Genomic DNA, 26,483 nt, shown 5'->3' on the forward strand with positions numbered 1-26,483 from the left:
GACTAGCCAACTCTTAGTGTTTTCATTCATTTGAATTGTGATAAGTTTGTAGAGGTATGTTTTTACCTTTCCTTGACTGCTAATGTGGTTGAGCCTCCTTGCCTATGTTTACTGGACATTCAGATATCCCTTCCTGTGAAATTCTTGTTCCTAATCTCTTGCCCACTTTTTCTATTGAGTTTTGGCTTTTTCTTATTGATAGTTTGGATTTCTTTATTTATTCTCAGTAAGAGTCCTTTGTTGTTCATATGTGCTACAGATATTTTCTCCCAGCCTGTGGCTTGACTTTTCACTTTCTTAATAGTATTTTTTAATGAAAAGAAGTTCTTAATTTTAACGTAATCAGATTTATTGTTTTTCTTTCTTTGGTTAGTGCATTTTGTCCTCTGTTTGGGAAATATTTCTTAACTTCAAAATCATCTAGAAGCTAGTCACTTGCATTATCCTCTGGAAGCCTTATTGTTTTTACTTTCATATTTACAACTAGAGTCCTCCTGGAATGGATTTCTAGGAGTTTACTACCTTTTTCTATGCTTTTTTGATTCCACGTCCTCTCCCCTTTATTGGAAAACAAATGATACTCTGGCTTGAGGAGGTTATGACTCTTCATACATTTATGTTCTCTATAACTGTCCTTTTACACATCACCACATTCTCCCCAACTTACCTGCCATTTTTCTTGAGCATATTTGAGATGTAGGATGAGTTTCTTGAGTAACTTTTTAGTACTCTAGCTTCTTAAGGAGGTTAGGACAAGAACATTCTACAACATTCTTGAAGAGAACGGAGCAGTTATAGCAGGTATATAGAGTGATTTATTCACAGAGTTGCAGGTCATGCTTTCTTTTCAATATTCCTCCCTCTATTCTCTGCCATTCACTCTTCAGCTCAGTATCTCTCTCAGTACCTGGACTTAATCAGCAATGACATCTCTTCCATTTGAAGGAATATGGAAGAAAGAAGGAGGCTTCCCATTTTATAGCAGATCTTTTGTCATTGTGAAAACATAACGATGCTTCTCAACTCTGTAGAAGAACATGGTCACTTCGGTTCTGGATGGAATCTTTTGTTTTGTGAAGAGCTTTTCCATGGCTAGCTAAAACATAATTACAACAAAGGTCATATTGGTAGCAGATACTCCACGTGGAATAGGCATCTTTTAGATTTTTTTTTTTTTTTGGTGTTGCTACTTTACCCTCCAAATTAAACGCTGTTAGGAACTCAGACCTTTGGTTCAGCGATAAAAATGTGTAGAGAATGCACAAATGGTGGCTTGCCCAGAGGCCTTACACCCATTTCTCCTAGGCCCTATTGTCATTTCTGCCATCTTCTGTGCCCATGCTGTGGTGATATGGTGACTTCAGTGCTATCATTTTTGTGCTTCTATGAACAGTGGCATTTTATTGTTTTTTAAAAACTGTAGGTCAAAATTACAAATATCTTTTTTTCTTTTTTAACTTTGCTTTCTAGAGTTGACGATAAAGGAAGAGCTCTGCAAAGAGCAAGGTGTGAGTGAATCTCTCAGAGGCTAGAGCCATCCATGATTTACATCCCTTTCTAACTCTTTGGGAGAGCACTGTTTTCTTGTCTTTGTGTAGTTTGCAGTTTTTGAAGGGCACATTAATAAAGGTGCACTCTAAGGAAGATAGGGAAAGGTCAACTAGTGCTTCTTAACTAGTTTTAAAAAACTTCTGAGGTCTACAGTTCTGTGGGTATGTGCACAGACATAATTGTTAAGGGCTCATCCTACAACTCAGTCAAAAATAATGTGCTTTTTCTCTAGCACTGGCCTTTTTAAATGTCAGTAACTTTGTTAATTCCAAACCAATTATTTTCACACTTTTCAAAGCATAAATTCACACTGCTCATATGTATCTCTATATTGGGATACAATAAAAAACATATATGTATATACAGACATATATACACATGCACACATTTACTCATTACCTTCATTTCTAGGGATGATGCCATTGTTCTCATTACTTTAATGTGTGCAGGATTGGTCAGTGTTAAATGCTGGTGGTGAAAAGATAAGTGAGACAGGGATCTTGACCTTAAAGAGATTCTTATCTGGTAGAGTAAGTATGCCGATCGAAAGGTAAGCTGTGGCCTGCAGTATTTTCACTTTGAATGTTTAGAAAATACTATTTAGGATCTAAAAACTACCACCAGGCTGTTCAGAAAAATTTCCCAGTTCTGACTCTATGTGGGCACGTTCTGGATGTAAGTTTGTCGTAGAATTAAAGAGAATATCTCTGCTCTCAAAGCACTCACAAGCCAATATGCTACACTTTCTCACTTTGCATAGATTCAAAATCATGAGGCTACAAAAACAGGAGGTGATTTTAATTTTTATCTGCCTCTGCTTATTCTCAGTGGTTTAATTTATTCTTTTCCTTCATACCTTCTCAGAGTTTAAGCAGCCTTGTATCCAGGATTTGAATTATTTTCTATTCTGGTATTAAGGAACTAGACCACCTTTACTGGGATTGGGAGTAAAGTGCTCATGAACAATCACTCTTCCGTGAAAAGAATGCCAGGTAAAAAGTTCCTGCTTCCATTGAGTTCTGTGTAAGTACAGCTTCCTCCAGCCAGTCAATTGTATTAATTATTTGATACCTTTGCATACCTGATAGGGCTTTTCATGTAAGGATTTCAAATTAACTTGTCTGTTATTTTGACATGGTATAATTTTTTCCCTTTTCTTTGTTTTTTGGCTAATCGACAATCAAATGGATAGAATGTTCATGTTAATATTTTGTAGAATATGGAGATTTCAGTACACTAATAAAAAGCATGGACAATGGTGGAACGTCCTTGATCATTTTTATTAAGTCTCATGGGTTATTAGGTAAGGTAAAAGATACCAATTATTCACAAATTAATTTATAGATTTGATGTAATTATTCCCAAATCTTGATACCATTATCTGGAACTTGATGAAATCATATTAAAATTCACCTAGAAGAGGGAAAAAGCAAGAAGAGCTAAGAAAATATTGATCAAAAAAGTAGTGGTTAGAAGCCTTGACCCATGAGCTATTAAAAACTACAATAATTCAATGGTTAAAAACTGTATTGTAAGTCAATCTAATTTATGTATAAGTATATGAGATATTAATAAGCATATATATGGATATAATATTCAGATATCTATCTACCTTCCTACCTAGCTATATTCTACCTAAATCCTAATTCTAATATTCAAAGCTATCTATAGCTATCTATCTATCTATCTATCTATCTATCTATCTATCTGTCTGTCTATCATCTATACTCAATGTACATTTGGAACATTTACCAAGAAGATATGCAGGAACCATATAAAAGGATCTAAGAATTTTTTTGAATGGTATAAAACATGATGATATTATGTCCCTACATGGGAAAAGCCTTGTAGGACAATATAAATTTCTTTTATGTAACTTGTTGTAGACTGCCTAGCACATAAAGTGAGTATCCAATGAATGTTTCTTAAAGGAATGAATATTAAAAAGTTTGTGATATTTTGTAGTCAGTTATTGGAATTTTTATATCAGCATGAGATGTAATCTAAATAAGTATTAATATATAGAAAGTAATTGTCAAGATAATTGGGGAAAAATTTCATCTTAGTTACCTGGTAAGAATGTATTTGGAGGAAGTAGGGAAATATGGATAAGAAAAAACTTTTAAGTTAGCCACGTTACGTGTTGTTGAATGGTAGGAAAAAAATCTGTAAGAAAATAGTAGCTTGGATCATCTATGTTCAGGCCCTGGATTAGATATTTTTTGTATATTCTCAGTGTTTGGTAGGTAGGGCAATATCAGCTAGGAAAAGTCTGGTATATCAGGCATTACATTCAAAGCAATAGGAATTTGGGAAGACATGCAGATTTCTAAAGGAGAGAGAAACTTAGAGTGAGATTTAATGACTGTTCCCCTGATATATGATTCATCAAAAATTCTTTCCAGTATAATTACTCATGAATATCAGAAGTCAACTGTAATTTATTCCCAGGAATCAATCAGTGCTTTTCTTGCTAGATCAATCCCTCATGGGTTTCTGATCCCTATGCCTGGATTAGGACCAGTGATGTGGAGTTCATTCATTACTCATTCATGTATTCCATCAATAAATATTTATGAAATGCCTACTAAGTGACATAATAGTGCTAGGTGCTGCTGGTTTAACAGGAAGCAAGACCTGGTTTCTGCTCTCTCAAGAAGAGAGAATGGGAAGTTGTGAGGGGACACATTCTGGTATGTCTAGAGAACATGGTATAAGGGCTGTATAGTAGCTGGAGAAGTTGTATGTATATCATAAGATGTATGTAGACTACATAAAATTTAAGTTTAAGGAGTTGAGACAAATTCTAAGAGAAACATGCCACCACTGGAGGCTTTTAAGTGATGGAAGTACATGATCATATTTGTGTTTTAGAAAGACCACTTCATCTACAATGCTAAGGAGATTGGAAGCTTTTACAGTAACTCTGGTAGCAGAGGATATAGGTTTTGTAGGGTCCACAGGTTATATATTTTGGGATTCTCTTTAAGAAAAAGAATACAAAATTTTGAATATAAAATTAGATACAAGGCTCTAGGAGGGGCTTTGAGGCTCATGAGTCTTCCTCTAGATTCATCTCTAGATCCAGAGAAGTGATTTTGGTGGTCCAAACTATGCTGGTGATAGTGGGGATGAAGAGAAATGAATGAATGAGGAAATTTGAAAGACTTATGATTAGATGTGCAAGATGTGAAGAGGGAGCTATCCAAGATGATGCTTAATTTTCTGGCGCGAGCAGTCAATTGTGTAAATAAAGGGTCTGTTCATTGAGACAGGAAACACAGGAGGAGGAGTGGGTTTTGGTGGCAACATAAATTAAGTTTTGTACCTATGTCAGGTTGAAGTGACTGAAACATTTGGGTGTGAATCTCCAAGACAGTTGAAATTATCCTGCTCTGATGTGGCTCAGTCAATTTTGGCAACTTGTGTGTTCAGCATCCTGAGGATGAACGTAATGCCCTGTCAAATGTGGTTCCTAAAGTAGCTGTAGATGTACACCTGCATAACAAATAGTTAAATGATCATTGCCTTGCAGCACTATTGGCTAGGTCTGAAAACTAATGCTGGGTTATGTAGGACTCCTACTGGTTTTCTCACCTTTAATGTCGTGCCTTTCAAGATGAGTTTTTTCCTGGTTTCTAGCACTATAATATTGGGGCATGTGCTGCTTAGCTAGCAGGTTACCCAAAAGGCTTTCTGTTCTCTGGGGATGATGAATTCTTGGTTGTGTGTGTAGGGTTTCTCTAATGTAGGTCAGTGTCTAGGCTCCCTTTGATTGTTAATCCATAGTCTTGAACTGATTATGCAACCCACCGAGGACCTGCTAAATATAATGTTTTAAAGTTTAATGGCAAATTTCCCTCCCTGTTGTCCTTTAATTTGAAAATGACTGAAAAAATTTTTCTTACACTTTTCATGAAAATAAAGAAAAATATGACTTCAAAAGAAAATAAAAATCACCCTACTAGGAAAGTTTTAGACAGTTATCAAATGACTTAATACAGGAGATAATAATAGAGACTGCTCTGCAGCCTAAAATACAGCGGTTTCTACTCTGAACACTGTAATTACTATTTACAGCTAGATTATAGGGAAATCTGTGGGTGTCATGGAATTCAGTTTCAGAATTATGGAAACTCTGTTTGCATAATTAAAGGGCTAGTTAGTAAATTCCCTCCTATTTTCTAACCTATTTAACTAGATCATATATGTGCCAATATTTCTTTGCTGTGGTGAAGGAGACAACCAACTTTAAATCTTCTATTGCTGAATAATACCCATGATAACTATGTAATATATGGTTCATAATTAGTGAATATGCCAAGGTTTTTCTAGAAGTGCATTAGATATGGCATAGATACAACTTTCTGTTTCATCAAATAACTTTATAGACTGTATTTTGCTGCTTTTGCATATGTGATTTTTTCCCCCCTGTTTGATAGCAGGATTACTTTACAGCGTCTTAATGAGAATACCTTTTTTCCTGGAACCTTTTCTGAAGTTTTATTGAAGCTTTCGGTGACCTATTTTTAATGATTTTAGAGCTCTAAAATTTTCTCTCCCTTATTTAAGTAGCTTTAACTTATGTTTGATTAGTAGCTTTGGAAGTAGATTCACAGTCTAATTTTAGGAAGGAAATCTTTTCTTACAGGAGAAACAAATTCAGAAATAAGCTTTCACATCACAGTACGCCTATGAAATATGGAAATGGCTCATATTCCCACACCACTTATTAGGTGAAGAGAGGGTGAAAGTTGGAGATGACTTCTCTTAGTTACGTTTTGTTCTCAGTTGCATTTGTGCAGGCAACTTTCTCTTTAATATCCTCTTTAATAAACACTGAGGACTCAGATGAATAAGTTTACTGGTTAGTCTGAGAAGTGACTGTGATACAATGTAAAGTGCTCTAATTTCATAGTCCTGTAGAAGCACAGATGAGATGCTGGTATTGGGTGTTTGTAGATGGGTGGGAAGTTTGCAAGCATCCAAGTGCCACATACCCAAGATAGTTTAGGATTATTATTTGAAATTTAGAGTAGCTATGACTTAAATATCAAGGAATATACTGATGACTGAGTTGGGCCCTGAAAAGTGAATAGGATTTCACTTACCACAGAAGATGGGAGAAGGCTGTTCAACCAGAGCAGAGTCAGGAGCATTAATCCATGTTATCATTTTTTTTTTTCCAGTTAGAGTAAATTTTTATTTTAACTTCAAAGAAACACATATACTTTACAAAACTGAAACAGTTCAAAAATATGTAAAGTAAAAAGCGGATAACCACTCCATGTTCTTTGTTTTTCTTCCTATCCACAGCTCTTTCCATACCTCCCTCTGCATGTTTGATGTCAATTCTCTGAAAGCTTTTCCTGTGCATTTACCATTTAAATATCTGTGTGTGTATGTGATTAGCTTCTTGTTGTGTAATTACGTCACTTGATATGCCTTATAGACCCTTTCATGTTACTGCACTTCAGTCTACCCTATTTATTTTAAGAGCTACCTATCAGTCTAGTATGAATTAACCATAATTTATTTAACCATTACCATATATAGGCTGTTTATAATTTTTCTACATTTCAAAAAATGCTGCAATGAATATCTGTATCCATAGTCTCCTTATTTATTCCCCTAATATCCTGTTCTCTCTCTCCTTCCTCCCTCCCTTCTTCCCTTCTATCTATCTAAACTATATCTTTGTACTCTTGTGTATTTCTGTAGGATAGATCCTAGAAATGGAATTGTTACGTCAAGCTGTATGGGGGAAATACCATGTTTCTCCCATTATATGTAGCACCTTTTAGAAATACGTGGAACACAGTATCTAGTATGTTCTAGGCATACATAAAGAATAAGGGATGGCAGAATAAATTAATACAGGTTCATTTAACAATATACTGAAGTACCTATGTTCTGAAAAAGTAAAGAATAAAGCAGTATGTACTACAGGTAAGACTTGAATGATATTTACTTTAAATAGGAAAAGACAACTTTATATTTTTAAATACCAGGACAAATAGATTTCATGTGAATAGGAAAGACCAAACAAAGCATAATATTGGTCAATTTGACATTATTAAATTGATCATGCAAGAGGTTCTCACCAGAATGAAGAGGACGAAAATCTAACGACACACGTAAATTGGATACTGTGTCCAAATACATGGGTCTCTCAAGGTGTCTGGGGATTTCCCTGAACATCACATCTGAGAGGATTCAGGATGCTAGATGTCTGGTTCAGGGCTGCTCCAAGACTGAGAAGGGATCCTAAACTGCTCAGGGTAGGGAGTAAAAGCATTAATGCTTCTATCTTACCTGTCTAGGACATTTCTATCTGTTCCCTAACTCTTTGTTATTGGCTTATATTTATTATCCATCTTTAAAAATTTAGCCCAGATTTATACTTCTAACAGGAAAGCTTTTGTTTTTTTTTGTTTCTTTTTTTTTTTTTACATCTTTATTGGAGTATAATTGCTTTACAATGGTGTGTTAGTTTCCGCTTTATAACAAAATGAATCAGTTATACATACACATATGTTCCCATATCTCTTCCCTCTTGCATCTCCATCCCACCCACCCTCCCTATCTCACCCCTCCAGGCGGTTACAAAGCACCGATCTGATCTCCCTGTGCTATGCGGCTGCTTCCCACTAGCTATCTACTTTACATTTGGTACTGTATATATGTCCATGCCTCTCTCTTGCTTTGTCACAGCTTACGCTTCCCCCTCCCCATATCCTCAAGTCCATTCTCTAGTAGGTCTGTGTCTTTATTCCTGTTTTACCCCTATGTTCTTCATGACATTTTTTTTCTTAAATTCCATATATATGTGTTAGCATACGGAATTTTTCTCTCTCTTTCTGACTTACTTCACTCTGTATGACAGACTCTAGGTCTATCCACCTCATTACAAATAGCTCAATTTCATTTCTTCTTATGGCTGAGTAATATTCCATTGTATATATGTGCCGCATCTTCTTTATCCATTCATCCGATGATGGACACTTAGGTTGTTTCCATCTCCAGGCTATTGTAAATAGAGCTGCAATGAACATTTTGGTACATGACTCTTTTTGAATTATGGATTTCTCAGGGTATATGCCCAGTAGTGGGATTGCTGGGTCATATGGTAGTTCTATTTGTAGTTTTTTAAGGAACCTCCATACTGTTCTCCACAGTGGCTATATCAATTTACATTCCCACCAGCAGTGCAAGAGTGTTCCCTTTTCTCCACACCCTCTCCAGCATTTATTGTTTCTAGATTTTTTGATGATGGCCATTCTGACTGGTGTGAGATGATATCTCATTGTAGTTTTGATTTGCATTTCTCTAATGATTAATGATGTTGAGCATTCTTTCATGTGTTTGTTGGCAGTCTGTATATCTTCTTTGGAGAAATGTCTATTTAGGTATTCTGCCCATTTTTGGTTTGGGTTGTTTGTTTTTTGTTATTAAGCTGCGTGAGCTGCTTATAAATTTTGGAGATTAATCCTTTGTCAGTTGCTTCATTTGCAAATATTTTCTCCCATTCTGAGGGCTGTCTTTTGGTCTTGTTTATGGTTTCCTTTGCTGTGCAAAAGCTTTTAAGTTTCATTAGGTCCCATTTGTTTCTTTTTGTTTTTATTTCCATTTCTCTAGGAGGTGGGTCAAAAAGGATCTTGTTGTGATTTATGTCATAGAGTATCCTGCCTAAGAGTTTGATAGAGTATCCTCTAAGAGTTTGATAGTTTCTGGCCTTCCATTTAGGTCTTTAATCCATTTTAAGCTTATTTTTGTGTATGGTGTTAGGGAGTGATCTAATCTCATACTTTTACATGTACCTGTCCAGTTTTCCCAGCACCACTTATTGAAGAGGCTGTCCTTTCTCCACTGTACATTCCTGCCTCCTTTATCAAAGGTAAGGTGACCATATGTGCGTGGGTTTATCTCTGGGCTTTCTATCCTGTTCCATTGATCTATCTTTCTGTTTCTGTTTCCGATCTATCTATCTGGTATGCCAGTACCATACTGTCTTGATTACTGTAGCTTTGTAGTATAGTCTGAAGTCAGGGAGCCCGCAGGGTTTTTATCATAAATGGATGTTGAATTCTGTCGGAAGGTTTCTCTGCATCTCTTGAGAGGATCATATGGTTTTTCTCCTTCAATTTGTTAATATGGTGTATCACGTTGATTGATTTGGTGCTTTGGCCCTTTGGGGTCTTTTGTGTTTCCATACAAATTGTGAAATTTTTTGTTCTAGTTCTGTTTAAAATGCCAGTGGTAGTTTGATAGGGATTGCATTGAATCTATAGATTGCTTTGGGAAGTAGAGTCATTTTCACAATGTTGATTCTCCCAATCCAAGAACATGGTATATCTCTCCATCTGTTTGTATCATCTTTAATTTCTTTCATCAGTGTCTTATAATTTTCTGCATACAGGTCCTTTGTCTCCTTAGGTCGGTTTATTCCTAGATATTTTATTCTTTTTGTTGCAATGGTAAATGGGAGTGTTTTCTTGATTTCACTTTCAGATTTTTCATCATTAGTATATAGGAATGCCAGAGATTTCTGTGCATTAATTTTGTATCCTGCTACTTTACCAAATTCATTGATTAGCTCTAGTAGTTTTCTGGTAGCATCTTTAGGATTCTCTATGTATAGTATCATGTCATCTGCAAACAGTGACAGCTTTACTTCTTCTTTTCCGATTTGGATTCCTTTTATTTCCTTTTCTTCTCTGATTGCTGTGGCTAAAACTTCCAAAACTATGTTGAATAAGAGTGGTGAGAGTGGGCAACCTTGTCTTGTTCCTGACCTTAGTGGAAATGCTTTCAGTTTTTCGCCATTGAGGATGATGTTGGCTGTGGGCTTGTCATATACGGCCTTTATTATATTGAGGAAAGTTCCCTCTACACCTACTTTCTGCAGGGTTTTTATCATAAATGGGTGTTGAATTTTGTCAAAAGCTTTCTCTGCATCTATTGAGATGATCATATGGTTTTTCTCCTTCAATTTGTTAATATGGTTAATCACATTGATAGATTTGCGTATATTGAAGAATCCTTGCATTCCTGGAATAAACCCCACTTGATCATGGTGTATGATCCTTTTAATGTGCTGTTGGATTCTGTTTGCTAGTATTTTGTTGAGGATTTTTGCATCTATGTTCATCAGTGATATTGGCCTGTAGTTTTCTTTCTTTGTGACATCCTTGTCTGGTTTTGGTATCAAGGTGATGGTGGCCTCGTAGAATGAGTTTGGGAGTGTTCCTCCCTCTGCTATCTTTTGGATGAGTTTGAGAAGGATAGGTGTTAGCTCTTCTCTAAATGTTTGATAGAATTCGCCTGTGAAGCCATCTGGTCCTGGGCTTTTGTTTGTTGGAAGATTTTTAATCACAGTTTCAATTTCAGTGCTTGTGATTGGTCTGTTCATATTTTCCATTTCTTCCTGATTCAGTCTTGGCAGGTTGTGCCTTTCTAAGAATTTGTCCATTTCTTCCAGGTTGTCCATTTTATTGGCATAGTGTTGCTTGTAGTAATCTCTCATGATCTTTTGTATTTTTGCGGTGTCAGTTGTTACTTTTCCTTTTTCAATTCTAATTCTATTGATTTGAGTCTTCTCCCTTTTTTTCTTGATGAGTCTGGCTAATGGTTTATCAATTTTGTTTATCTTATCAAAGAAGCAGCTTTTAGTTTTATTGATCTTTGCTATCGTTTCCTTCATTTCTTTTTCATTTATTTCTGATCTGAGATTTATGATTTCTTTCCTTCTGCTAACTCTGGGGTTTTTTTGTTCTTCTTTCTCTAATTGCTTGAGGTGCAAGGTTAGGTTGTTTATTCGAGATGTTTCCTGCTTCTTAAGGTGGGCTTGTATTGCTATAAACTTCCCTCTTAGAACTGCTTTTGCTGCATCCCATAGGTTTTGGGTCGTTGTATCTCCATTGTCATTTGTTTCTAGGTATTTTTTAATTTCCTCTTTGATTTCTTCAGTGATCACTTCGTTATTAAGTAGTGTATTGTTTAGCCTCCATGTGTTTGTATTTTTTACTGCTCTTTTCCTATAATTGATATCTAATCTCATGGCGTTGTGGTCGGAAAAGATACTTGATACAATTTCAATTTTCTTAAATTTACCAAGGCTTGATTTGTGACCCAAGATATGATCTATCCTGGAGAATGTTCCATGAGCACTTGAGAAAAATGTGTATTCTGTTGTTTTTGGATGGAGTGTCCTATAAATATCAATTAAGTCCATCTTGTTTAATGTATCATTTAAAGCTTGTGTTTCCTTATTTATTTTCATTTTGGATGATCTGTCCATTGGTGAAAGTGGGGTGTTGAAGTCCCCTACTATGAATGTGTTACTGTCGATTTCCCCTTTTATGGCTGCTAGTTTTTGCCTTATGTATTGAGGTGCTCCTATGTTGGGTGCATAAATATTTACAATTGTTATATCTTCTTCTTGGATCGATCCCTTAATCATTATGTAGTGTCCTTCTTTGTCTCTTCTGATAGTCCTTATTTTAAAGTCTATTTTGTCTGATATGAGAATTGCTACTCCAGCTTTCTTTTGGTTTCCATTTGCATGGAATATCTTTTTCCATCCCCTTACTTTCAGTCTGTATGTGTCTCTAGGTCTGAAGTGGGTCTCTTGTAGACAGCATATATATGGGTCTTGTTTTTGTATCCATTCAGCCAATCTGTGTCTTTGGTGGGAGCATTTAGTCCTTTTACATTTAAGGTAATTATCAATTTGTATGTTCCTATTTCCATTTTCTTAATTGTTTTGGGTTTGTTATTGTAGGTCTTTTCTTTCTCTTGTGTTTCTTGCCTAGAGAAGTTCCTTTAGCAGTTGTTGTAGAGCTGGTTTGGTGGTGCTGAACTCTCTTAGCTTTTGCTTGTCTGTAAAGGTTTTAATTTCTCCATCAAGTCTGAATGAGATCCTTGCTGGATAGAGTAATCTTGGTTGCAGGTTTTTCTCCTTCATCACTTTCAATATGTCCTGCCAGTCCCTTCTGGCTTGCAGAGTTTCTGCTGAAAGATCAGCTGTTAACCTTATGGGGATTCCCTTGTGTGTTGTTTTTCCCTTGCTGCTTTTAATATGTTTTCTTTGTATTTAATTTTTGACAGTTTGATTAGTATGTGTCTTAGTGTATTTCTCCTTGGACTTATCCTGTATGGGACTCTCTGTGTTTCCTGGACTTGATTAACTATTTACTTTCCCATATTAGGGAAGTTTTCAACTATAATCTCTTCAAATATTTTCTCAGTCCCTTTCTTCTTCTCTTCTTCTTCTGGAACCCCTATACTTCGAATGTTGGTGCGTTTAATGTTGTCCCAGAGGTCTCTGAGACTGTCCTCAGTTCTTTTCATTCTTTTTTCTTTATTCTGCTCTGCAGTAGTTATTTCCACTATTTTATCTTCCAGGTCACTTATGCGTTCTTCTGCCTCAGTTATTCTGTTATTGATCCCATCTAGAGTATTTTTCATTTCATTTATTGTGTTGTTCATCATTATCTGTTTCATCTTTAGTTCTTCTAGGTCCTTGTTAAATGTTTCTTGCATTTTTTTCTATTCTATTTCCAAGATTTTGGATCATCTTTACTATCATTATTTTGAATTCTCTTTCAGGTAGACTGCCTATTTCCTCTTCATTTGTTCGGTCTGGTGGGTTTTAATCTTGCTCCTTCATCTGCTGTGTGTTTTTCTGTCTTCTCATTTTGCTTATCTTACTGTGTTTCGGGTCTCCTTTTTGCAGGCTGCAGGTTCATAGTTCCCGTTGTTTTTGGTGTCTGTCCCCAGTGGCTAAGGTTGGTTCAGTGGGTTGTGTAGGCTTCCTGGTGGAGGGGACTAGTGCCTGTGTTCTGGTGGATGAGGCTGGATCTTGTCTTTCTGGTGGGCAGGTCCACGTCTGGTGGTGTGTTTTGGGGTGTCTGTGGACTTATTATGATTTGGGGAAGCCTCTCTGCTAATGGGTGGGGTTGTGTTCCTGTCTTACTAGTTGTTTGGCATAGGATGTCCAGCACTGTATCTTGCTGGTTGTTGAGTGAAGCTGGGTGCTGTTGTTGAGACGGAGATATCTGGGACATTTTCGCCATTTGACATTATGTGGAGCTGGGAGGTCTCTTGTGGACCAGTGTCCTGAAGTTGGCTCTCCCACCTCAGAGGCACAGCACTGACTCCTGGCTGCAGCACCAAGAGCCTTTCATCCACACAGCTCAGAATAAAAGGGAGAAAAAGTAGAAAGAAAGAAGTAGTAGAAGTAGAAAGAAAGGAGGGAGGGAAGGAGGGAGGAAGGAAGGAAGGAAGGAGGGAAGGAAGGAAAAAAAGAAAGAAAGAAGATAAACTAAAATAAAAGTAAGATAAAATATAATAAAGTTATTAAAATAAAAAAATAATTATTAAGAAAAAACAACAACAACAAAAAAATGGACAGATAGAACCCTAGGACAAATGGTGGAAGCAAAGCTATACAGAGAAAATCTCACACAGAAGCATACATATACACAGTCGCAAAAAGAGGAAAAGGGGAAAAAATCATAAATCTTGCTCTCAAAGTCCACCTCCTCAATTTGGGATGATTCGTTGTCTAAAGGAGGGAAGGAAGGAAAGGAAGAATGAAGATAAAGTAAAATAAAATAAAGTTATTAAAATAAAAAAGTAATTATTAAGAAAAAAAAACAGACGGATAGAACCCTCGGACAAATGGTGGAAGCAAAGCTATAAAGACAAAATCTCACACAGAGGCACAGACATACACACTCACAAAAAGAAATGGGGAAAAAATCATAAATCTTGCTCTCAAAGTCCCCCTCCTTAATTTGGGATGATTCGTTGTCTATTCAGGTATTCCACAGATGCAGGGTACATCAAGTTGATTGTGGAGCTTTAATCCGCTGCTCCTGAGGCTGCTGGGAGAGATTTCCCTTTCTCTTCTTTGTTCTCACAGCTCCCAGGGGCTCAGCTTTGGATTTGGCCTTGCCTCTGCGTGTAGGTCGCCGGAGGGCGTCTGTTCTTTGCTCAGATAGGACGGGGTTAAAGGAGCAGCTGCTTCGGGGGCTCTGGCTCACTCAGGCCGGGGGTGGGGGGAGGGAGGGGCGTGGAGTGCGGGGCGGGCCTGCAGCGGCAGAGGCCGGTGTGACGTTGCACCAGCCTGAGGCGCGCCATGCATTCTTCTGGGGAAGTTGTCCCTGGATCCCGGGACCCTGGCAGTGGCGGGCTGCACAGGCTCCCTGGAAGCGGGGTGTGGGGAGTGAGCTGTGCTTGCACACAGGCTTCTTCGTGGCGGCAGCAGCAGCCTTAGCGTCTCATGTCCGTCTCTGGGGTCCACGCGTTTAGCCGCGGCTCGCGCCTGTCTCTGGAGCTCCTTTAAGCAGCGCTCTTAATCCCCTCTCCTCGCGCACCAGGAAACAGGGAAGAAAAAGTCTCTTCCCTCTTCGGCAAGTCCAGACTTTTTCCCGGAGTCCCTCCCAGCTAGCCGTGCGGCACTAACCCCTTGCAGGCTGTGTTCACGCCGCCAACCCCAGTCCTCTCCCTGTGCTCGGACCGAAGCCCGAGCCTCAGCTCCCAGCCCTGCCCGCCGCGGTGGGTGAGCAGACAAGCCTCTCGGGCTGTTGAGTGCTGGTCGGCACTGATCCTCTGTGTGGGAATGTCACTGCTTTGCCCTCCGCACCCCTGTGGCTGCGCTCTCTTCCGCGTCTCCGAAGCTTCCCCCTCCGTCATCCGCACTCTCCGCCTGCGAAGGGGCTTCCTAGTGTGTAGAATCCTTTCCTCCTTCACAGCTCCCTCCCACTGGTGCAGGTAGCGTCCCTATTCTTTTGTCTCTGTTTATCCTTTTTGTTTTGCCCTACCCAGGTACGTGGGGTGGAGTTTCTTGCCTTTTGGGAGGTCTGTGGTCTTCTGCCAGTGTTCAGTAGGTGTTCTGTAGGAGTTGTTCCATGTGTAGATGTATTTCTGGTGTATCTGTGGGGAGGAAGGTGATCTCCACGTCTTTCTCTTCCGCCATCTTCCCGGAAGCCCAGGAAAGCTTTTCTTTTAAAAATCCTTTCCTAATCTCCATTCTGTGTCCTCATTGTTCCCATATATTCTTGGGATGGTGGCATCACCATATCATTATCATCATCATCACCATAGTTTACATCATCATCTGATGCTAATATTTATTTAAATTACTATGTGCCAGAAGTTTTGCTAAATAATTTATATGGATTATCTCATGTAATTCTTATGATGAAATAGGTGATACAATTATAAGTATTACAAATTTAGAGAGGCACATAGTATATTATTTATAATCTTTTTGACTTGTCTTCCTCTCTAAACTGTATATTTACTGAGACCTTAGACAATCTCTTTTATCTTAAATCTCTGCATCCCTGGTAGTAAGAATAGTGACCAGTAAATATGGCCATGTGCTAAATATTTGAATGAATCTTGGTTGAGTCTAGGTTGATCTAATTTCTAGATGTGGCTCTGATATGATCATTTTTGAATAAAATGATACTTTGATTCTTATCATGCAACCAGTACATTTCTGGAACAATAAGTTATTTTATTAAATTCAAAAAAACATTTGTCAAGTTAAAATAAAACCCCCTTAGGTTTTATTTCTCTGTTCTATATGTGTGCCCAATTCATATTGGATGAAAGACTGGTGGTAATCACAGATTTCTGCTATTGGAGAAAGTGGGATAAAAAGCTTCTTGGCAAAATAGTCACAGTTTTTCAGCTTGCAAATTAAATTGTAGTGTAGATTTGCTATCTTGCCCCCATTAACTTCTTGCCCTCTTTGGCTTTCTGAGCCCTCTGGGGATCAGATTTCCTGTGGCCCTGTATAACAGGCTATTGATCACACTTTCTGCCTTGCACCCTTACCTCTCAGTACAAATTGGCCTGTGTCAATTGGAGGAGGAAGATAATTAATTTATACTCACATTGAAATTAGATGCATTCTAAAAGGAGACAGTCACCTGGGCTTTACCAATTTGGGGATGTGACTTCCTGAGCTAATATTCTAAAGTAGTAGAAGTGTAGGTAAATATATTTTTTGCACATCTGTGTGTACTGGGGTGGGAAAGATTGGAAGATACCCTAAAATAAATTCTAGTGGTGACAAAGTATTAATCACACTCTGTGTCAAAGTTGAAATTATTCACTCTTAAAATACGGGAAACTTTTTGAAAACTATGAAAACAATGTGTAAGATGTAAGATTACTAGACAGCAGAATGTCTTTCCTGTTACAACCGTATGTTGTTCTTTCTCTTTCAGTATCTAAAATCATATGTTAATAAGTCATTTTCTTCTAGTTGTAGCCTTGAGAACATCACTACTTTAGAATCAAAGATTTTATTATAAAATAAAGTGCAGGTTATGGAACTACCTATAATATGCTTATAAACAAGTGTTTTTCTCTACTACTTATAGCTCTACTTTTATGCTAAATAATATATTTGAAGCACTGAATTAGTAATTTTTCCAAGCAGAGTGATAGGAGCCTCCAAGAGATAGGCCAGGCCGTTCTGCTGGCCTTCCAGAATGCTTGTCACTTAATGCAACACATGTAAATTAACATGCAGTAAAATTTCCAGGAAAAGTGAGATTCATTCCCAACACTGGTACAGAAGAAGTGAATAATTGTAATTCTTCCAGTGGGTTTACTTCTTAATTCATTCTGATCATAGCAGTGAAAATATTTTTAGAGGATAATGAATGTACCATTCTCTAGAACCTGGTGGCAATCCCCTAAACATTATGCTTGTGATGAATCCCTAATATTTATAGTACTCCCTGAGAGTGATGTGGGGAAGGATTTGGGCTTATTATTGAAAAGCAATAACTTGCGCATCAGGGGTCTGCTATTGTTTTGACCTTGTACCTAAGTTATGTTTAATCTCAGCAAATTTTTGGGTAAATGACCTTTTGTTCCTCAACAAACATGAATAGTAAGCATTATAGCATTGGTCAACTCTTTCAGAAGGGAAGTAAATGAAATGGATAGATGCATTGTCTTAGATGGGTGGTTCATTAATTTAGAGTAAAAGATATGTCACAGGGCTTCCCTGGTGGCGCAGTGGTTGAGAGTCTGCCTGCCTATGCAGGGGACACGGGTTCGTGCCCCAGTCCGGGAAGATCCCACATGCTGCAGAGCGGCTGGGCCCGTGAGCCATGGCTGCTGAGCCTGCGCGTCTGGAGCCTATGCTCTGCAACGGGAGAGGCCACAACAGTGAGAGGCACGCTTACTGCAAAAGATATGTCACAAACAATTCTAGAACGTTTTCATTGCTGAGACTCATAGATTACTTAAAAGGCGCTCAAAAAACATATCTTAAACATGAAACAACTTGTATTAAGATGTGAATCATTTCAGGTGACCTTCAGGAATCAATTACTTTAGGTCAGGTATCTCCCTAGATGTGATAAAAATCTGCATATAACAGGCAAATTCAATCACCAGTACAGATATTTTTAAGCTATATAAAGCAATTAAACAGTCATTGAGCACTTGCTGTGTGCCAGGCACATTGAGGGTAATTGAAATAAAGAAAACTTGGTGCTTGACCTTAGGCATTTGTTAAAGTACACAAGATGGATAAATCTTACTTGAAGGAGAAAATTCTAGGTAAGCCTTTTGGTTTTTTAAAATAGGAGATTCAGAGACAAAATAAAGTTTATAAAGAGACTATTATTGGCTTTATGGCTCTCAGAAAGGAGAAAAGTAAGTGGAGATTTTGCCCTGTTTTCCTGTGATAGATGAGTTGGGTTTGAATAAGTTAGGCTGCCTGAGAAATACTGGGTGGTACATTCTGATCAACTTAATAAGCAGTAGTGTTATAAAGCGGTCCTTTGGCTTGATGTGATGGTTTCATCTTCTCTGAACCACTGTCATCTTTTCCTTTGGGCCAACATAGCCTGGCAGTGACAGGGTACAGCATACTAAATCCTGTCTAGGATTTGTGCTTAAATGTGCGGGTAAAGAAATGCTTTTTTTCAAAATACAGATGGAAGGTGTTTGCTTTTGTAATTTCTGGAGGAAGAAGTCAACTGATAATTTGAAGCTACCTAATCTGTTTAGCTATTCTTTTGATTTGGGGTTTTCTTAATGCTTTAGATAACCACATTAAATAATACAAAACATATTTAATTATCTGGATACTAAAATGAGAAAGGTCAGGATGTTGGTCTTACCTTTCAGGGTCAACTAATATAGGTTGATAACAAGTGCATCTCAAAGCTGCCTTCAGGCATTTTATTCATATTGATCAATTTTTTGGCTAACAGTGTATTCAGATGACAATCCTAGAAGGCTGGATCCCAAGGAAAAAAAATGTTAATCCAACAACTTTTATGTAGAAGTTTAAACTATAAAAGAACTATTAATGTTTTGGATAAAAAGAGAAATTTTAAAGTGTCACAGTCTGTAGAAATTTGTGAGTTTATGAGCCCACTATGAAATATATCAACTAAATATTTATTTATACATTTACACAAATAATATATGTATCTCTAGATGGTGCAGAAAGGAACTTTGTCATTTCTCTCTTGGTCTCCAGCACTGGGCAGAGTGCCTGGCCCATGAGGGTCCAGAGTAAATGTTGAATGATTAGATGAACAAATGAATGAAGTCTGATTTGATTTAAGCCCCTCTAAATTCCATATATAAATAAGATTTGCTTTTGAATTTTATTTTTTTTTATACACCAGGTTCTTATTAGTCATCAATTTTATACACATCAGTTTATACATGTCAATCCCAATCACCCAGTTCAGCACACCACCATCCCCACCCCCCATGGCTTCCCCCCCTTGGCGTCTGTTCATATTTTCTATTTTCTATTTCTTCCTGGTTCAGTCTTGGAAGGTTATAGGTTTCTAAGAATTTGTCCATTTCTTCCAGGTTGCTTGTAGTTGTCTCTTAGGATGCTTTGTATTTCTGCAGTGTCTGTTGTAACATCTCCTTTTTCATTTCTAATTTTACTGATTTGAGTCCTCTCCCTCATTTTCTTGATGAGTCCAGCTAATGGTTTATGAATTTTGTTTATCTTCTCAAAGAACCAGCTTTTAGTTTTATTGATCTTTGCTATTGTTTTCGTTGTTTCTATTTCATTTATTTCTGCTCTGATCTTTATGATTTCTTTCCTTCTGCTAACTTTGGGTTTTGCTTGTTCTTCTTTCTCTAGTTCCTTAGGTTTAAGGTTAGATTGTTTATTTGAGATTTTTCTTGTTTCTTGAGGTATGCTTGTATACCTATAAACTCCCCGCTTAGAACTGCTTTTGCTGCATCCCATAGGTTTTGGATTGTCGTGTTTTCATTGTCATTTGTCTCTAGGTATTTTTTGATTTCCTCTTTGATGTCTTTAGTGATCTCTTGGTTACTTAGTAACATATTGTTTAGCTGCCATGTGTTTGTGTTTTTTACGATTTTTCCCCTGTAATTCATTTCTAATCTCATAGCGTTGTGGTCAAAAAAGATGCTTGATATGATTTCACTTTTCTTAAATTTACTGAGGCTTGATTTGTGACCCAAGATGTGGCCTATCCTGGAGAATGTTCTGTGTGCACTTGAGAAGAAAGTGTAATCTGCTGTTTTTGGATGGAATGTCCTATAAATATCAATTAAATCTATCTGGTCTATTGTGTCATTTAAAGCTTCTGTTTCCTTATTTATTTTCATTTTGGATGATCTGTCCATTGGTGTAAGTGAGGTGTTAAAGTCCCCCACTATTACTGTGTTACTGTTGATTTCCTCTTTTATAGCTGTTAGCAGTTGCCTTATGTGTTGAGGAGCTCCTATGTTGGGTGAATATATATTTATAATTGTTATATCTTCTTCTTGGATTGATCCCTTGATCATTATGTAGTGTCCTTCCTTGTCTCTTGTAACATTCTTTATTTTAAAGTCTCTTTTATTTGCTACTCCAGCTTTCTTTTGATTTCCATTTGCATGGAATATCTTTTTCCATCCCCTCACTTTCAGTCTGTATGTGTCCCTAGGTCTGAAGTGGGTCTCTTGTGGCCAGCATATATATGGGTCTTGTTTTCTTATCCATTCAGTGATCCTGTGTCTTTTGGTTGGAGCATTTAATCCATTCACGTTTAAGGTAATTATCAATATGTATGTTCCTGTGACCATTTTCTTAATTGTTTTGGGTTTGTTTTCGTAGGTCCTTTTCTTCTCTTGTGTTTGCCACTTAAAGAAGTTCCTTTAGCATTTGTTGTAGAGCTGGTTTGGTGGTGCTGAATTCTCTTAGCTTTTGCTTGTCTGTAAAGCTTTTGATTTCTCCATCGAATGTGAATGAGATCTTTGCTGGATAGAGTAATCTTGGTTGTAGGTTGTTCCTTTTCATCACTTTATGTAAATCATTCCACTCCCTTCTGGCTTATAGAGTTTCTGCTGAGAAATCAGCTGTTAACCTTATGGGAGTTCCCTTGTATGTTGTCATTTTTCCCTTGCTGCTTTCAATAATTTTTCTTTGTCTTTAATTTTTGCCAATTTGATTACTGTGTGTCTTGGTGTGTTTCTCCTTGGGTTATCCTGTATGGGACTCTCTGCACTTCCTGGACTTGGGTGGCTATTTCCGTTCCCATGTTAGGGAAGTTTTCGACTATAATCTCTTCATATATTTTCTCTGGTCCTTTCTCTCTCTCTTCTCCTTCTGGGACCCCTATAATACGATTGTTGTTGTGTTTAATGTTGTCCCAGAGGTCTCTTAGGCTGTCTTCATTTCTTTTCATTCTTGTTTCTTTATTCTGTTCCACAGCAGTGAATTCCACCCTTCTGTCTTCCAGGTCACTTATCCGTTCTTCTGCCTCAGTTATTCTGCTATTGATTCCTTCTAGTGTAGTTTTCATTTCAGTTACCGTATTGTTCATCTCTGTGTGTTCTTTAATTCTTCTAGGTCTTTGTTAAACATTTCTTGCATCTTCTCGATCTTTGCCTCCATTCTTTTTCTGAGGTCCTGGATCATCTTCACTATCATTATTCTGAATTCTTTTTCTGGGAGGTTGCCTATCTCCACTTTATTTAGTTGTTTTTCTGGGGTTTTATCTTGTTCCTTCATCTGGTACATAGCCCTCTCGCTTTTCATCTTGTCTATCTTTCTGTGAATGTGGTTTTTGTTGCACAGGCTGCAGGATTGTAGTTCTTCTTGCTTCTCTAAGTAAGATTTTGTATATATAAAATATATATGTATATATATTTTCCTGCAAGAGGAAAGAACAATGAACACCCTAATTGAAGTTCTCTTTGTTTGCCAACTTTTTAATTAATTGAAATCAGCATGATTCCTTTTCCCCCCAGTACCTCGAACAATTGCTGACATGTAATAGTGCTAGTTACTTGTATGAATGAATGAATGTTCTAGTGAGATGTGACATTTTCACCATTTCCATTCACTGTACTCTAAATCTTCCATTATTATCTATATTCAGGTTTCCCATTTTCTATGAAGGCATGTTTCTTCTTATTCTTTAACTCAGTGGTTCTCTTTCTTTGAGCCTTGGCATGTACTAGCTTTACAACTTATTTGGCTTTACATTTTTCTTATACACCTAGAAATGACAGTAATTTAGTTTTATCAGCTTCTGGGAATTTATCATGAAGGCAAATGAAAAAACATTAGGCACACTCTTTTGGAAGATGCTCGTTGCATTGCCATTTTTAAGAGTGAAGCTGCTGCATCCTGCTTTACCTGTTTAAGAGTAGAAAATAAGGTCAAATTTCCTGTAAACATTCACATCCAATGAACTTTAGCTGCTGTGCTGCTTTCTCTTCCCAGACTTCCTCTCTCAAGTTAAGTTCAAGGTCTCCAGGAATATTTATTTAGTCCAAAATATTTGTTACTATAACTTCACTGAAAAAGACCTGTAAAAAAATCTGTTTACCTCATCAAAGGACCTGTTCTCTGTGGCTGATACTGCTGTCACTGTGACATGGAGTTACTTCTGAAAATACGAAGTCCAAAATCACGACATTGAACACTGCTGGAATCATCATGACAAACAAGGAACCCAGCTGTTGCCGATTTGGCAATTGTTTCTTCGTGTGCAGGGAGAGAAGACACTTCCTCCTATAATGTGTTTGCTTCACATCAAAGTAGATATTGGTTCCCAGACGTTACAATTCTTAGTGACCGGCTCATTCAGCACATATACCCAGCTGTTATTCTCAAGGCATATTATAGTGGCTGTGCCAGTATCAGCCGAACACTGCAGAACCAGCCCTTTCGTACAACATTCTAGAGCCTGAGGTTGGCTTCGTTCGCTAGTACAGAGTATCACATTTTTTTTCTAGGAGATTTTCTCTTGGGACACCTATACTTGCCCGTGAAGGCAGATTCCATTAACATTAAACTTCCTAGGGAATAGATTCTTCTTCTTTTTTTTTTTTTTTAACATCTTTATTGGAGTATAATTGCTTTACAATGGTGCGTTAGTTTCTGCTTTATAACAAGGTGAATCAGCTATATGTATACATATATCCCCATATCTCCTCCCTCTTGCATCTCCTTCCCACCCTTCCTATCCCACCCCTCTAGGTGGTCGCAAAGCACTGAGCTGATCTCCCTGTGCTATGCGGCTGCTTCCTACTAGCTATCGGTTTTAGATTTAATAGTGTATATATATATGTCACTCTCTCACTTTGCTATAAAAAGAAATGAAATTGAGTTATTTGTAGTGAGGTGGATGGACCTAGAGTCTGTCATACAGAGTGAAGCAAGTCGGAAAGAGAAAAACAAATACCGTATGCTAACACGTATATATGGAATCTAAAAAAAAAAAAAATGGTCATGAAGAACCTAGAGGCAGGATGGGAATAAAGACACAGACCTACTAGAGAATGGACTTGAGGACATGGGGAGGGGGAAGGGTAAGCTGGGACAAAAGTGAGATTCTTCTTTTAAAAGACTTGTTGCTCCTACATAAAGTTTTAGAGCACCTGGCTTTGTGGGAGAGAAGTGCTGCCTTCCAGCAATTACTTGTATTTTAAATCCTAGAAACTCATACATTTAAAAAAATCTGCAATATTCTTGGGTGGGTTGCTTGCGCTTTATGTTGTAAACTGAAGTGTCACTCATTTTACCCTCCCCAAACCGAGGTTCTCTCTAAGATAACTGATATGTTCACCAAGGAACTCCTAACAACTTTTTTTTTTTTTTTTGCGGTACGCGGGCCTCTCAGTGTTGTGGCCTCTCCTGTTGTGGAGCACAGGCTCCGGACATGCAGGCTCAACGGCCATGGCTCACGGGCCCAGCCGCTTCGCGGCATGTGGGATCTTCCCGGACCGGGGCACGAACCCGTGTCCCCTGCATCGGCAGGCAGACTCTCAACCACTGCGCCACCAGGGAAGCCCCCTAACAACTTTTATAGGATATTTTTCTCTCTTAAAAATTATAGACTGCCTCACTGAGCACACAGCTACAAGGTGGAAATATTCAAAGGTCTAAAAATAGAATAATGACTAAGTAAACTCGTTGGTATACTTATTCAATTGGACATGATGCAGGCATTAAAATCAAGGTTATGAAGACTATATAATTATATTAAATAGCCTATGAGTTGCTAAATGACAAAAGCAGAGGCAAGTCACAAACTTGTATATGTACTTGTATGTTTGCTGTATGTGTATATATCTATTCCTAGTCTCTAAGATATATTATATAACCACTCTGTCACGCCCTTAATTTTTGGAAGGGTATACAGTCCATTGCTGGAAAGTCTTAAATGATCAAGTGCACACACATTGGCCAGAGAATGGTGCAATACAGTTCTTTGCTTTTTGCCTCAAGTCATTTTTAGTTTCATTATGAGTTCTTTTGGATGGAGATCAAGGAGTCTATTCTGTCCCGGCTGCTCTCTTCTCCCCCTCCCTTAATGTCCCTTTGTCTTTACCCTTTGGCTATTCCCTCATGGTTAGGCTCTTTCCTCTTAGCCCTTAGAATCCATTCAGTTTGTTTTTTCATAAAGCTGGTGTGTGTGTGTGTGTGTGTGTGTGTGTGTGTGTGTGTTTATGTGTGTGTGTGTGTGTGTGTGTGTGTGTGTGTGTGTGTGAGACACAGGTCAGTCCTGCCTCATGGATAGGCATCCACAGACAAAGAAACCTAAATAACTAAGAGGAAGGGGCTCGTAGAATGTCATTGTTCTCTGAGTCTCATAATGAGATGACCACTTGCTTTTCTTCAAAAATGACGTGATGCAAGAAGGAAACTCTACCTACCTATGTTTAGGAGGATGGGACCAGAAGGGAATCTTACCAAAAGATTTATGGTGGTTTTATTAGAGTGGCATATTGCATTTAGTTTTTTCCATTTTTTTCCTAATTTCCAAAGTGCATATAATGGGTTATAATACTTTACAGTATAATAAGAAATTATGAAAACAGTGGATGAAGACACTTCTTAGTTTATTGATTAGGAAGTTGAATTCCAGTTCAGGTAAGTGAGCTGTCCAAGAAAAACTAGTGAGTAGCAGAACCAGGACTAACACCAGGGAGGAACTATATTCTTGTGGAAGGCAGATAAGCATTGATGACACATCTAAATTCTCAAAATGGGTCCACCGTCTTCCAGCTGCATTACCTAGGGAAGTCTTTTGCTCTCTTGGAGCCTCAGTCTCCTCATTTATAAAATGGGGATAACTGGTTGGATTGTGATTTCCACAGGCTTTACACATGATAGCACGTGTTAAGTACGTAGCACAACAAAACAGAGGAGGCCTGAAGCCGTGCCAACTTTCCTCTCCTGGTTGCCAGCTGCCCGTATCAGGCCTGAGCTTCAGCCAGTGACCCGCCTTTTGGCGTCACTAGCGCCATAGCTCTCAGCAGTGCCGATGTGCAAAAGCAGATTAAGCACACAATGGCTTTTATTGAACAAGAAGCCAATGAGGAAGCAGAAGAAATAGACGTGAAGGCAGAGGAAGAGTTCAACATTGAGAAGGGTTGTCTTGTGCAAACCCAAAGACTGAAGACTATGGAATACTATGAGAAGAAAGAAAAGCAGATTGAGCAACAGAAGAAAATTCAGGTGTCCAATTTGATAAATCAAGCGAGGCTCGAAGTCCTCAGAGTGAGAGATGGATGATCTTATCACAGACCTACTAAATGAAGCAAAACATAGACTCAGCAAAAGGGTAAAAGATACAACCAGGTACCAAGTACTGCTGGATGGAATGGTCCTCCAGGGTTTGTAACAGTTATTGGAGCCGGGAATGATTGTTTGTTGCAGGAAATAAGATTTCCCTCTGGTGAAGCCTGCAGTGCAAATCCCTATGCACAAAATCGCCACGGAAAGAGATGTTGATGTCCAGATTGATCAGGAGGCCTACCTGCCTGAGGAAGTAGCTGGCGAGGTTGAGATCTATAATGGGGATCGCAAAATCAAGGTTTCCAGTACTCTCAAAAGCTGGCTGGGCCTCATAGCCCAGTAGATGATGCCAGAGGCACGGGGAGCCTTGTTTGGTGCAAACGCCAACAGGAAGTTTTTGGGCTATGCCTGCGGGAGGTGGTGTCCACCAACTGCTGTGATGTGGACACTTCGGACATTTGAAGAAACAAGATGACCTGTATAGCTTCCTCCTTGCTGTTCTCATATTCTGTATTTATCAGTGGATACCCTTTTTTAGCTAACACCCCTGGCTGATTGGTAGCAATGGGAGAGCTTCACTTAATTTGATCGGGAAACCTTCCTCTAGCTTATCTGACAGTAACACAACTTCCCGCTGGTTCTGCAGCACGAAGGTGAGGGGTCAAATGGTGGGTGCGTGAATGTCCCCGAGTCTCCTGCTGTCCACTGGTCCAGCATCCAGCCTACAGAGGGGCGGTGTGTGGTGGCCTCTAGAGTCAGGTCACCGCTCTTTGGACTTCAAGTGCATGTGGGGCTGCATTCCTTCCAGCAGTAGCAGCTTCGCTGTTAGCTGTTCGGGCCTAGAAGTGTTTGTCTGTAATATGATTTAAGATCT

General features: G+C 38.3%; 1 pseudogene; it reads left to right on the forward strand.

Moving 5' to 3' along the window:
* Positions 1-2,087: 2,087 nt before the first annotated feature.
* Positions 2,088-25,944, forward strand: LOC103070461 (V-type proton ATPase subunit E 1 pseudogene; annotated as a pseudogene).
* The last annotated feature ends 539 nt before the right edge of the window (positions 25,945-26,483 follow it).

This window comes from Lipotes vexillifer, unplaced genomic scaffold (assembly GCF_000442215.2).
Source record: "Lipotes vexillifer unplaced genomic scaffold, Lipotes_vexillifer_v1.1 scaffold644, whole genome shotgun sequence".
NCBI classification, from domain to species: domain Eukaryota; kingdom Metazoa; phylum Chordata; class Mammalia; order Artiodactyla; family Lipotidae; genus Lipotes; species Lipotes vexillifer.